General features: G+C 47.4%; 1 pseudogene; it reads left to right on the forward strand.

Moving 5' to 3' along the window:
- The first annotated feature begins 1,050 nt into the window (after positions 1-1,050).
- LOC123068008 (organic cation/carnitine transporter 4-like) overlaps positions 1,051-12,511 on the forward strand; it is a 52,723-nt pseudogene continuing 41,262 nt past the window's right edge.

Consider the following 12,511-nt stretch of genomic DNA (forward strand, 5'->3'; position numbering starts at 1 on the left):
ATCTATGGTCAAATTTTAAAACAGAATACGAAGAGGACCAATAAATCAGGAGGGAGGTAGTAGCGGAGATACTAACCAGGGTTGACCGCATTATCATCGCTAGATAGCTGGAGAGAAGTACTGTTTCGCGAGGCGTGGTGGTGGCCAGGGGAGGGAGAAATGGTGGTGTGGCAATGGTGTCGAGCATTGCTTGGGTCGCTCAAAGTGTTTCCCATGGTTCATGTCCGTTCAGTCTTGAAGTTTCGTATTTCACACAAATTTTGCATTTTCTTGTATCGTTTGCTCGTCTTCGTAATTGGAGCTGCCCGGTCATTGGTCTTTGGTGTATGTGGCTGACTATTTCGCAAAGCCACGTGTTGACTTCGTGTAGTAGTCGCGGGAAGAAAAGAATCGTTGGCTTTGAGAAGAGTGATGACCATGACACTACCACTACTGGTAAGGTCACACGTGCATCACGTGCGATGCATTAAATCCAGCAGCGAAGAGTTGGTGGTATATTTATTTATTTATTTTGCAAAGGAAAAAAGAGAAGGTGGTATCAACCCAGGTGGATGACATTATCGCAGCCAGATCGCCGGAGAGAAGTTAATGATCAATGTTCCCACCCATCAAGTAGGTGATAAGCTTAATTCAGTAACAGTGACTGTACAGAGAAAAACACAGCTTAAAAGCATTAAATGGTGGCCAAAATAAAATTGGTTTGCTAGATGCATCCTCCTCTTTCAAAGCAAAAAAAGTAAGGGTATAGTTAGGACTCAGTCGACTGAGACATACCCAAATCACAGTCAGGTAACATAACACATAAAAAGAAATAAAGAAAAAACTTTTAAAAAATTGGATGAAACTTTACGTAAGATCTTATGAATATAGTATCCAGTGAGACTTGGTTAAGTATTAGTTGATTGAGACTTAGTAATCCCGAAAAAATAATGTAAATGCCTCACTCCGCCTATAAATGGCACCCGCACGCCAAGAGCGCCAAGGGAACTAGTATATCAGAGTATATTAGCATCACGCTCTCTCCGCAACATAACGTACACACACGCGGCCATGTCCACCACCGACAAGCTCCTTGCGGCCTCTAGTAGCGACGGCGACCGCATGAGCATCGACGACGCGCTGGCGCAGCACACAGGGGAGTTCGGGCGTTGGCAGCTGCGGCACTTCATGCTGGTGATGGCGGCGTGGGCGCTGGAGGCAATGCACATCATGGTCATGATCTTCACGGACCACGAGTCGGCCATGTCGTGCCCCGCGGGGGACGGGCGGTGCGGCGACCTCTGCGCCGGCGCTGTGGCTGGGTGGGAGTGGGTCCAGGAACTACCGGACTCGCCACCTATGCCGACGGCCCTGGGCCGTCGGCATAGGCCATTTCCCGTCGGCACACATCTATGCCAACGGCTGCCGTCGACATAGCCCCGTTGGCATCAATCACATAAGTGTAGTCTTGTGAGACCGTCGGCATAGTCTAGCCGTCTGCATAGGGGCCTATGCCGACGGCTTTCCTCTGGTCGTCGGCATAGTTTAGCCGTCGACAGTGATTTTCACCCGACGGCAACGAACGGCATCGTCAAAATCGCCGACGAATCATGGGCCGCCGCGTGGCAGAGGTATGCCTACGGCTAAGCCGTCGGCATAGGTGAAAATCTATGCCGACTACTTTACCGTCGGCATACCTCTGCCATGTGGCCGCCTCTAGTGACTCCTCGTAGCAGGGATATGCCTACGGCAAAGCCGTCGGCATATATTTCCCCTATGCCGACAGCTTTGCTATAGCCATATCTCTGCCATGTGGCAGGCCCTGGGAAGCCCTGTGCATATCTCCGCCATAGGTGCCACGTGGCGACTCCTGGCATCTCCCTGTGGGCGTATATGCCGACTGTTAGGCCGTCGGCATAGCTAGAACTATGCCGATGGTTTAACCGTAGGCATACCTACGAACCAAAACAAAAAAAATACTACCCAAGAAGGCTAGCAATTTCCAATACAATTATACATACATGATTCAACAACCATGGATTTGCAAACACATACCACAAAATATTTTTGATGTACACAATATTTTCATTCTAAGAATCCAGTACAACATCAAAGGAGAAGGCGGAGGGGTGGTGCCAATGGTGGGGGAGACGGGGCGGCGATGATAGAGGTGGCATGCAGTCAGTATAACAAACCAAAGATCCTACACATAAGGATGAATATGTAATATATACACTGCATCTACCAAAAGGAGATCACCAAAATGTGACAAGAAATATTTCTACCAGGAGGCAAACAAAGATTTCCGTTGTGAATGATCTGATGTTCGCATTGCATAGCTGAGAAAATAGGAATTCTTCACATTATTCAATTACGGGGAAGGATCAATTACACATATGGATGAACTACTAGTGCAGGAGTAGCTTGCTGCAAACACTACTAGCTAGCTGCCAACACTACTAGCTTGCTAGATTAAACACCAACAGTTAACAAAGCCTAGCTGCAGTAACCAACAACCACAAACGAGGTAGTACAAGAGCAGAATTTAACAAGTGTGCTACTCTGAACCATCATCACTATAAATAGGAATGATCTTTCCCATGGCACAAGCACGACAAGCACAAAAAGAATCACCCATGCGCATGAAATAGAGCAAGGTACTGTTGGGATCTACGGTAGGGTGCGTCGACTGCAAATTAAAATTTCCTAAGCGCAGAACAACCAAGAACATGCTATGGGAGATGGATCACAGTTCGTTACCACTAGACGTGCAGTGCAGTGCAGCGGAAGAAGAGTTGGGGCAGCGCGTCCGCGTGGATCGTCTCCTCCTTGTCCGATCTCCCTCGAACAGACGGTTATCTGATCCCACTTACAAGTTCGCCGGAGCGGCGCAAGTGCACCGCCTCTAACGGTATCCGCGTGTGCAGGAGGAACACCGTGTGGCGGACTGCTAGGTCCGATCACGCAGTCGGCAGCGAGTGGAGGTGTCTATTCGCAACACATGCAAACCCTAGTCACAGCGCCGAAGCGATCAACCGAATGAGTGTTATGCACCTCCACCTTATATAGGCGTCCGTCGCGAGCTCATCACTTGGGCCTTGCATGGACCCTCAAGCCCAAAGTCTACTCGGTCACGTTCCTAGTCCAGTTCGGATCACATCCGACCAGTGTCCTACAAACCGACCTCGTAGGTTCCTTCCCTTAAGCGCGTGACCCCTTAGGTTCAAGTCAGCTTGGTCATAGTTTGGATTACCTCCGACCTGCATGGTTGGTAGCGGCCTCTAGCAAGGCGTGCCGATCACCAAGCAGACTATGAAGCTGGTTAGGCGAACCTGTACGACGTGTCACACTTCTGTTCCCTTTGCCGCACGATATATGTTGTCGGGCTCAAGGCGAGACTGTCATCCTTGTGCTAGCTCGACCTCTTTCTCATTCCAGTAATACCGACCACAAACCGGATTATCTCATAATCCCTGTCGCATGGCCACGCTTATCCCAGTCGGATCACACGAGGGGCCCAGAGTATATCTCTCCTGATCGGAGGGGCAAATCCCATCTTGCTCGACCACGTCTCGCAGCATGGGTCTGGACAAGACCGAAACTTACCTTTGTAACTACCCAGTCACGGAGTAGCGTTTGGTCGGCCCAAAGCAAGTTTGTCACCATCCCGAGTACATGCGTCAGCTCAGGTCTTAGGACATAGAACGTATGTTGTACTCGAAACTCACAAATCACATATCGCTGCGTCTCGTAGTTGGGACTGTCTGACTCGGACCTTATCTCGACTCGGATCCAACTACGTCGAATCTGACCAGACCTTTCCAAGTCCATATTATCCGGTTAGCATCCAATGCTCCATGGCTAGTGAGACCAAGCCATCGACCGTGTCATATGCTATAGTCTAGTGAGCTGCGCGTCCACACAGCCCTTTCCACTAGGGACCTTTTAGGACAGTCATCATACAATGCATAGTCCCACAAATAAGTCACGTACTTGCTGATACACATCATTGATAATCTCCAAGGACTATTTTTATTCATAAACACATAGGAAATATCATCATACATGATTGCCTCTAGGGCATATCTCCAACAGGTACTACTATAGCAGCACAAGAGAGGGAGCTAGAGGTAGGAGATGGACTCACTGGAGAGGAGGTTGTACTCGATGCCGCACACGACCGCGGCCGCAGTCACGCCGTAGAGGAGGTTGTAGCTGAGTTGGACCACGTGCGGGGTGTCGTCGTGGCGGTGGATGCCCCGGTTGTCGTCATCATCCACGGAGGATGCCTGCTGCTCCGAATTGAACGAACAAGTAAGAGCTAGTGTTGGTGAGCTAGTATAGAAATTAAACAAGCTTTTATATGAGATACATGCGTACTGGTGCTAGTATCTACAGAATTCAATCGAGGTGGCTATGTGTGTGCGTGAGCTAGCTTAGTACGTACAGTACACATGGTTGGGCTCCAAAACAAACAGAGAATCCTAGCCTCAACAGAATCAATCACAAGGTTATTTTGTTGTTGTTACTAGCACTGCTAGTTGTATGTGTTGATCCATCCATCCATGCATGGACCTAACTAATGTTGTTGTATCTCTAGACCAAGTGCAACAACACAAGAAGAAGAACTAACTGCCGAGCACATGTGTACATATGACAAACTACAAAACTAGCACTACATTTTGCACAGGATAGTATTAAACATGAATGGTTCTGTCAGAGTTGATGCATTTGTTGCCAAAAAGAAAATTGCATCCAAACCACATACACTGACATGAGCCGGTGTAATTGTCACACATAAAGGTGCCTTAATATGTTTTCTACCACATGTCATGTTTAATTACTAGCATCTAAGAAGGATCAGGTATGAATTAGGGCATGGATATCGAGCGCAGCAAGTTGGTAGTAATGGAACAAAAAGTTTTGGCCTAAATTTTTTTTGTCAAGGAACAAGACAGACAAAAAAAATTGGGTTGAGAAGTTGAGTATCTCAGGGGCTGGGCTTAACCATGGGTTGAGAAAGAGGTTGATCTGCTGCCACCCACACATGCATCTATCAATCAAAAAAAGAACCTTCAGGTTCTCAAAGACCTTCCTGGATCCGGTAGCAGCATGAACAGAGCAAACAGAGAGGCGTGAGGAAACCGAATCAAATCAAATGAAACATCAAAGGGAGGGTGCAACAATAATTTATTTTGTAGCATCTTGAGATAACTTGAGAAATCCAACTAGACCAATTCATAAGCTAAATTCTACTGCATTTTTGGGGTAGCAAGCAAAATATACTAAAAGCAGAGTCAATTCAAACCGGACATGGACTCTAGTTCATCAATGGATGAGCGGCATTAACTGTCTGAAAACCACACCATCACAACATCAAAAGCAGTACTAAGACAAGTGCATCAGGTGTTCCATTTAGCACAAACACAAATTTCAGTTAGACCGTGCTACCAAAAAAATACGTACAAGGCTAGTTTACCAGGCATGCAAATTTGCAATGTATGTGGTACAAACAAGATTTCAAGCTAGCTAGCTAGATTGAACAACAACAGTTAGTTACCACACTCACTTCCTGTAGTATGTATATATGCAAACAAGTTTCGATCGATCGATATTATGCAAGATACACCTAGCCTGGCTGCAGCAACCAACAATGGCAGTCCAAACTGAGAGCCAGCTAGCTAGGAGGACCCAACAGTGGAGTGCGACAGCAGTAGCACCCTTTCAAAATTCAGTCAAGCATGTGTGCAAGTAAAAAATAGAGGGCAGAGCAGAGCAGCAGCAAATTGAGAGCAAGCCTAGGAAATCGAGGAGGACAAGGGATGCGTGAAGTGGAAGGGAAACCTATCGCTTGAGGTTGGGCGTCGTTCCGAGATAGAAGATGCACACGGGGGAAGCAGGACACTTCCTCTCCCTCCTCCCTGCATCGAGTTGCTACTACTTCTACGTGTGGGTGAGGAAGGTAGGCACAACAGGGAAGGGTAGGGGAACAAATCGAATAGGAGAGGGAGGGATGACCTTGATGGCGTTGGAGTAGGGCTGGAGCGGTGTCGTCCATGGACTTCCCTTTGCTATTCCAACGCGAGCAAAACGACGACGACGGTGGCGTGCTTGACTTGGGAGGGAGAGGATAAGAGGTGAGTAAGAGAGGGTGGTGTGACTGTCTGGTTTTGCCCTATTTTCTTTGCCTGGTTTTCAGTTGAGTTGGTTTTGAATTTGTAGTTTTTGAATCACTTCATTTCGACTTAACCACTTGGGTACTCCTCGACTTTCACCCAAGTGCTCCCTATCCTCCTCAAAACCATCATTTCACCTCTGGACCATCTCAAAATATTGCTTGGAATATTTTTCTTAAATGAAAAATATTCATCTTGCCATGCAAAACCCTAGCTAGCCCTTTGTGCTCCAAAGCAACCCTAATTTTTCTTGCCACAAAAATCCTGAGAAAAATCCCAATTATTCTTTGAAACCTAGGGCACCCTTCTGAGCAAAAATATTTCATCACTCTTTGGAATATTTTGGCAACAGAAAATAAATTCATTTCTGAACAGAAATGGTAGTTTCTACAGCAACTACCATTTTACTAGCCCCATTGTAGCTGGTTTTTGTTGTGCCTATTTACCTTAGTATGTGTAAGCTAGCCTCCAAAGCTCAGCCCTTAACTCCCAGTGGTTTGACCACAGTAAACCTCCAAAGTTACTGTCCAGAAACTTGCTAGCAGTACAAATCCATTTCTACTACACCTGGATCCAAGCCCAACCATGGTAACTCTTCAAACCACCAAGGACTACACGCAAGACATCAAGTTAGCACTTAGGGTGGCATGATGTCACGGTTCACGCGGTGACCGCGTTCGTCCGGGCGTGCTGGCATGCAAAACACGCGCTCTGCGTGCCGCCTAGTGCTCTGTTGAGCGCGTGCTCGCTGCTCAACCTGCCCGAGCATGCCAAGCCTCGCCACCATCCCCATCTCCACTCCCTTAACTCCCCCTGGGACTCGCCGACACCGGAGCTCGCTGCAGCGGGCACGGGCATGGTCCGGCCAACGACACAGTGCGCGGTGCACTGTGCTCGTCGTCTTCCCCCTCGTCCATGTGCTCGTCCATGCCCGCCAATAGTTCCTGCGTGACCTCCGCCGTCTTCCCCCTCTCTCACTGGCGCTGTTCGTTGCCGGGTGCCCTGGACAGGTGTCCTCCGGCGGAGCCTGAACCTCTCTCGCCGCCCGCCTATAAATGCCGCCACCCCAGCCCTCCTTGAGCACCCGCAACTACTCCCACACCCTCCACAAACTTGTAGAAGCCGTAGCCCGTCGGGCAGGCCGCGGGCTGCCGTCCCGAAGCCCAAGCTCGCTTGTGATCCCCTTCGGCTCCGACCCCTCCCAGGCCAGGGCGACCCTGCCAGGGCCTCCGCCACTCTTCGGTGAAGCCGTTCCGCCCCTGGAGCCGCCCCGAGCCGCCGTTGTCTCCATCTCCGGCGACCTCTACCCTCTGCCTCTGCTGGAGTGGCCGTTTTTAACGTCGTCCGGTCAGCTCTAGCCATGCTACGGTTACGGGCAGGTGTGCCATCTTCTCCTCCTTCGATTCCCCCCTCTCGTTTGACCCCAAGAACCCTCGTCGCATGCGTGTGCTCCGGCGAAGCTCCGCCTCCCACTGTTTCCCTCCGGTGAAGCTCCGCCTCCCTTTGTTTCCCTCTCCCCCTCCTTCTGGCCTGACTAGCGGGGCCCGCTAGTCAGCCACTCAGTACAGGTGTGAAGCGGTACGAGTGGTGGTGCCCTGTGCTTTTACGCCTTCGACGTCACCCCCCAGTCTGTTTATTTTTTATTTTCAAATTCATTTAAATCCAGGAAACTTCAAACAACCACAACTTTTTATCTATATGTCCAAATGCAGTGATTCTTTTTGCATTGTGTTCTTTGTCCAAAAATCTAACATCACATTGTTGTCTAGATTTTCTGGTAATTTTCAAAAGGTTTCTTGATGTTTTCTTTTTGTGGTTTTATTTATTTTCAGAAGAGCAAGCTTGTCTTGTGGATCACCAGGAGATTTGTGAACCTCAGTAGCACTAAGGCATCCCACAACAACATTTTCATAGTGCCACTTCAATATTTGTGATTTTTCCTACTTGAACTTATGATTATTCATGCATTTAAATGATTATTATAACTATATTCTGTTAGATGCTTTTCATGTTAAATATGCTTGATTTACAGAAAGTTTGAAATGAATCTTGTTTAAAAGCTAACAAGAACTTAGATATGAGTAATGATAAAATGATATGGTCATGGAGGTTAATATTTAGTTTAATTATTATTCTTGTATGATGAAAAATGATGAGATTGCTAGAAAAGGTTCTGGTTTAAGTGAGGTTTGATCTTAACCAGAGAAGTATCGTGAGATGATGATGGCTCCGGGGGAGCGTAGTTGACTTGGTTATTTTCATGGATATGTGATGCATATTTTAGTGATGTGTGGCATGGCATTATGACACCGGTTACTTTCACCCTAAGTTTAACCTGATTAGTAACTCAACTTGAATATGTTGTTGACCGGGTCATGGTGCCGCTGAAACGAGTGTTTCGCAGTGCAACCACATTTGCCGGTATGGGATGGCCTTAATGCGTTCCATTGTCTTTCCTATGGTTGGTGCCTCCATCTAGGGAAGGTTATGGGCGTGTTGTACCCTGGACAGGTAAGCAGGCATAACCTAGTGAGCCCGTTGTTAAGTTAAGTTTTTGGTACCGGGTCCCAGAGTGGATCGTGGCCACGACGGTGGTCGAGGTGTCTTGAGGTAGACACGGGGCCACCCAGGACTAGCTTGATGGGGATTCAGTCGGAGTGGCCGGGAGAGTGTCATGACAATGAAGTAGTTTCGTAGGAATGCCGTTGGTCCGCCCGAATGGGAGTGCGAGGCCATGGGTTCCGTAGTGTGGGTCCAGTGCGCTACCTCTGCAGAGTGTATTAATATATCGATAGCCGAGTCCATGGTTACAGACACACTTGAAAGTAGGGTACACCATGGGTCAACACTTAATAACTTTGCACACTAAGTTTGCATTGAGGATGGCAGTAAGTCCATCGTGTTGAGTTGGGCCATGTATTGGTCGGGTTGTCATAGCCGTAAGGAGCACAGGCCATTTATTGGTCGGGTTGTGATCGTTGTAAGGATCACGGACCATTTTTTGGTCGGGTTGTGATCGCCGTAAGGATCACGGGCCATGTATTGGTCGGGTTGTGATCTCCGTAAGGATCAGGAGCTTGTTTTTGAGATCATCACGTTTGTGGTATGGAAATGATCACGTTCGGCAAGCCAGTCCATGGGACGAGTACTAGTTGAGCATATTCACAGCATGTTGGATACATTGTTGCATTGTTATTAATTGGTTAAGTATCATGATATTGTTTGTCATTATGTTTATGCTTGTTGTGAGCTTGCTAGTATATTCAATGTACTGACTTGGCGTGCCATGCCAGATTTCAGGAAAGTCTCGTTGGAAAGGAGTGCTGCCCGAGTCTAGATCATGTCCACATCGGTGTCCCTATGCTATGGAGTCCCACTACGACGTTGTTCCGCTGCCGCGTAGTTGTCATGATCGAGACCCCTTTATGTTCACTAAATAATGTACATATTGTTCACCCGCACCGTGTGCGCTGCTTGGCTTCGCTAACTATTGTAATATGAACTATGCTTCGCTAGCATAAATAAAGCGGTTGTTTTTCTATACCAAGTTGTTGTGTGTTGCCAGAAGACAAGGTCTTTGGGCTGGCAATGCAAGGTAAACCAGTTTCTCTGAGCCGGGGTGCCGCAACACTTGGTATCAGAGCCGCGCTGACTGTAGGCCACGCTAGACTACGCCTTCTTAACTGGACCTTAGTTACGAGTTGTAGTTGAGTGCTGGTAGCCTATTGAAGTTGGTTGTTGCATTGCATGCACTAATTTTTATTTTTATGCTAACATGCTAATGGTTGTGAGTGTAGATGGCTCCAGTGTTGTATCCGTGCCAGTTGCAGCTGATGTCGTACACGTCGCCGCATCTCCTTCGTAACGTGTGGCATCAGTTGTACCCTCACAGTGACGATCCAGTCTATCGTGTGTACCGGGAGCACCTAGCTGACTCAGTGTATGAGTATCACGCCGTGGTTACTCTGTGCACCAGTTCCGATTCCAGCACTTACACTTGTACTTCTCGAAGCGGCTACGCTTCCACTGCTTCTCGGGCTGTCTAGTTTTCTACATTCGAGGTACTTGTTGAGCTCTGCTACAACGAGGTCTGGATGTAGAACCACCCAGGTTTCCACTACTATCCTTCTCTCCACGATAATGGTCATGTCCGTTTCCCTATCATTGATCCGGAGTCTGATAGTGTAGGTAGCCACCTTTCTCGCTATATCACTGCTAGCTATCTTCTGATCTACGAGGTGGCTCGTGAGCTGAGTCGTGCCCGTACTGCTTTAGCCTCTGCTTTAGTCTCTGCTAGCTCAGCCACTACTCCACCATCTATAGGATTTACTCCCTATATTCCTGCTAGTTCTAGATCCCCTGTGAGTCCACTTAGTGCTCCTGCTGAGTCCGTTTCACTCCTCGCCACTCCTATAGCACCGATGATTCACCCTCCACCTGCCCCGGAGGGAGAGCCCTCGAGGCAGTGTCGTCGTGTCACTTTTAACCCGAAGGTCTCAGTTAACCCCATCAGTTTAGGCCCCGAGTCCACTTCAGGAGAGGACCCCGCAGCACCAGCAGAGAAATAGAGCTTCCGAGTATTCACAGTCTTCAGGATGGAGTATGGATGTAGTCGTACGATTCATGATGTTTCGTTGCATGTATGACGGTAGTTGGACCTGGCATGTTGTTACCTTTCATGTATGAGTCTATGTATAATTATGTTGGAACTTTATTTTATTCGCCGTATTTTCTTCATCATTTCGGTTTTACTCGGATTTTTATTGCTGGCTTTTCCCCAGTTTATTTTGAATGCTTCTCATCTAGGTTCGGTTGACTTGAAAAAAATTCATATTAGGATGACACGGGGAGGCTGCAGTAGCAACGTTCGTGAGGGTTCTCCTGTTCGTCATTCCACACGACAGGCAGGACAATCACCCGAGCTGTACGTTCCACCACCGCCTCCACCGCCAAATCCGCCCTCCACCGAGCAAATTCTGCGTATGTTAGAGGAGAGATGAAATAATGATCTGGTGGAAATACTAATAAATATTCAAGCTGTGGTTGGATAGAATGGAAATCAACACGGTCCTCACTCCAAGCTATCAGATTTCCAAAGGACTAAGCCTCCCTGTTTCAGTCAGGCCATTGATCCCTTGGATGCAGATGATTGGTTGAGAACTATGGAAAAGAAGCTTGAGGTTGCTCGAACTGATGAAGGGGATAAGGTTCCATATGTAACACATTATCTTGAAGGTGCTGCTGCCATATGGTGGGAAAATGGAAAAGACATGTGGTTTGCTGATGAAGAAATTATCTAGTCAAGATTCAAGGAACGATTCCGGAAATATCACATCCATGGGGGAATTATGAAGACTAAACAGTGTGAATTTCTCGCGCTCCTCCAAGGAAGTCAATCTATGGGAGAATATTTGCAAAAATTCAATCATCTGTCACGTTACTCTCAATATGATGTGGCCACTGAAGAAAGGAAGATTGATAGGTTTCTTAGTGGGTTATACCCGCAACTCCGGTGTACTCTCAGCATGTTTGATTTCCCAGACTTCCAAACCCTGGTGAACAAGGCTTTCACTGCTGAAAGGGAACACAAGCTTGTATCAGATAATAAGCCTACCAACAACGATCACAAGCGCAAGTTTGAGCCAAGAAAGGAAATGCAGCCAGTGCAGAAGGCTCGTACATGGAAGCCGACTCAGGTAGCATACAAGCCCAATTAGCAACAAAATGTTAACAAGGCCACCACCCAAGTCAAGAATGACGTACTCAACCCAGTTCTAGAAAATCGTCTGCGCATCAATTCTTGTTACAGTTGTGGACAAACCGGACATTATGCCAAACAGTGTCCCAAGAACAACCGGACAGATGCTGCATTCAAGCCACAAGTCCATTATTTGGAGGCATGCCCAAATCAGCACAACATCACGGGATACGTTCATCACATCTCTGCCGATGAAGCCCAGGAGAACCCCGAAGTCATCATTGGTATGTTCCCTGTAATAATATACCCGCAGTAATTTTATTTGACTCTGGGGCTTCCCACTCTTTTATTTCTTGGGGTTTTGTTGCCCAAAACAAATTTCCTTCTTTGCTTTTGGGCAAGAATATGCTGGTACAAACCCCGGATCTCTAATCAGAAGCAATCTAGTCTGCCGCAATTTGGAAGTCAATATCAACGTAGTCCGTTTTCCAACTTCTTTGATACTTATTGAGTCTGATAAGTTGGATGTTATCTTGGGTATGAATTGGCTGACTCGGTATAAAGTGTGCATAAATTGTGTGACCCGAGAAATCAACTTGACTGGCCAAGAGGGACAAACTACAAAATTTATTGCTCGAAGAAGCATACCCTCTAAGGA

This window comes from Triticum aestivum, chromosome 3B (assembly GCF_018294505.1).
Source record: "Triticum aestivum cultivar Chinese Spring chromosome 3B, IWGSC CS RefSeq v2.1, whole genome shotgun sequence".
Classification (NCBI taxonomy): Eukaryota; Viridiplantae; Streptophyta; class Magnoliopsida; order Poales; family Poaceae; genus Triticum; species Triticum aestivum.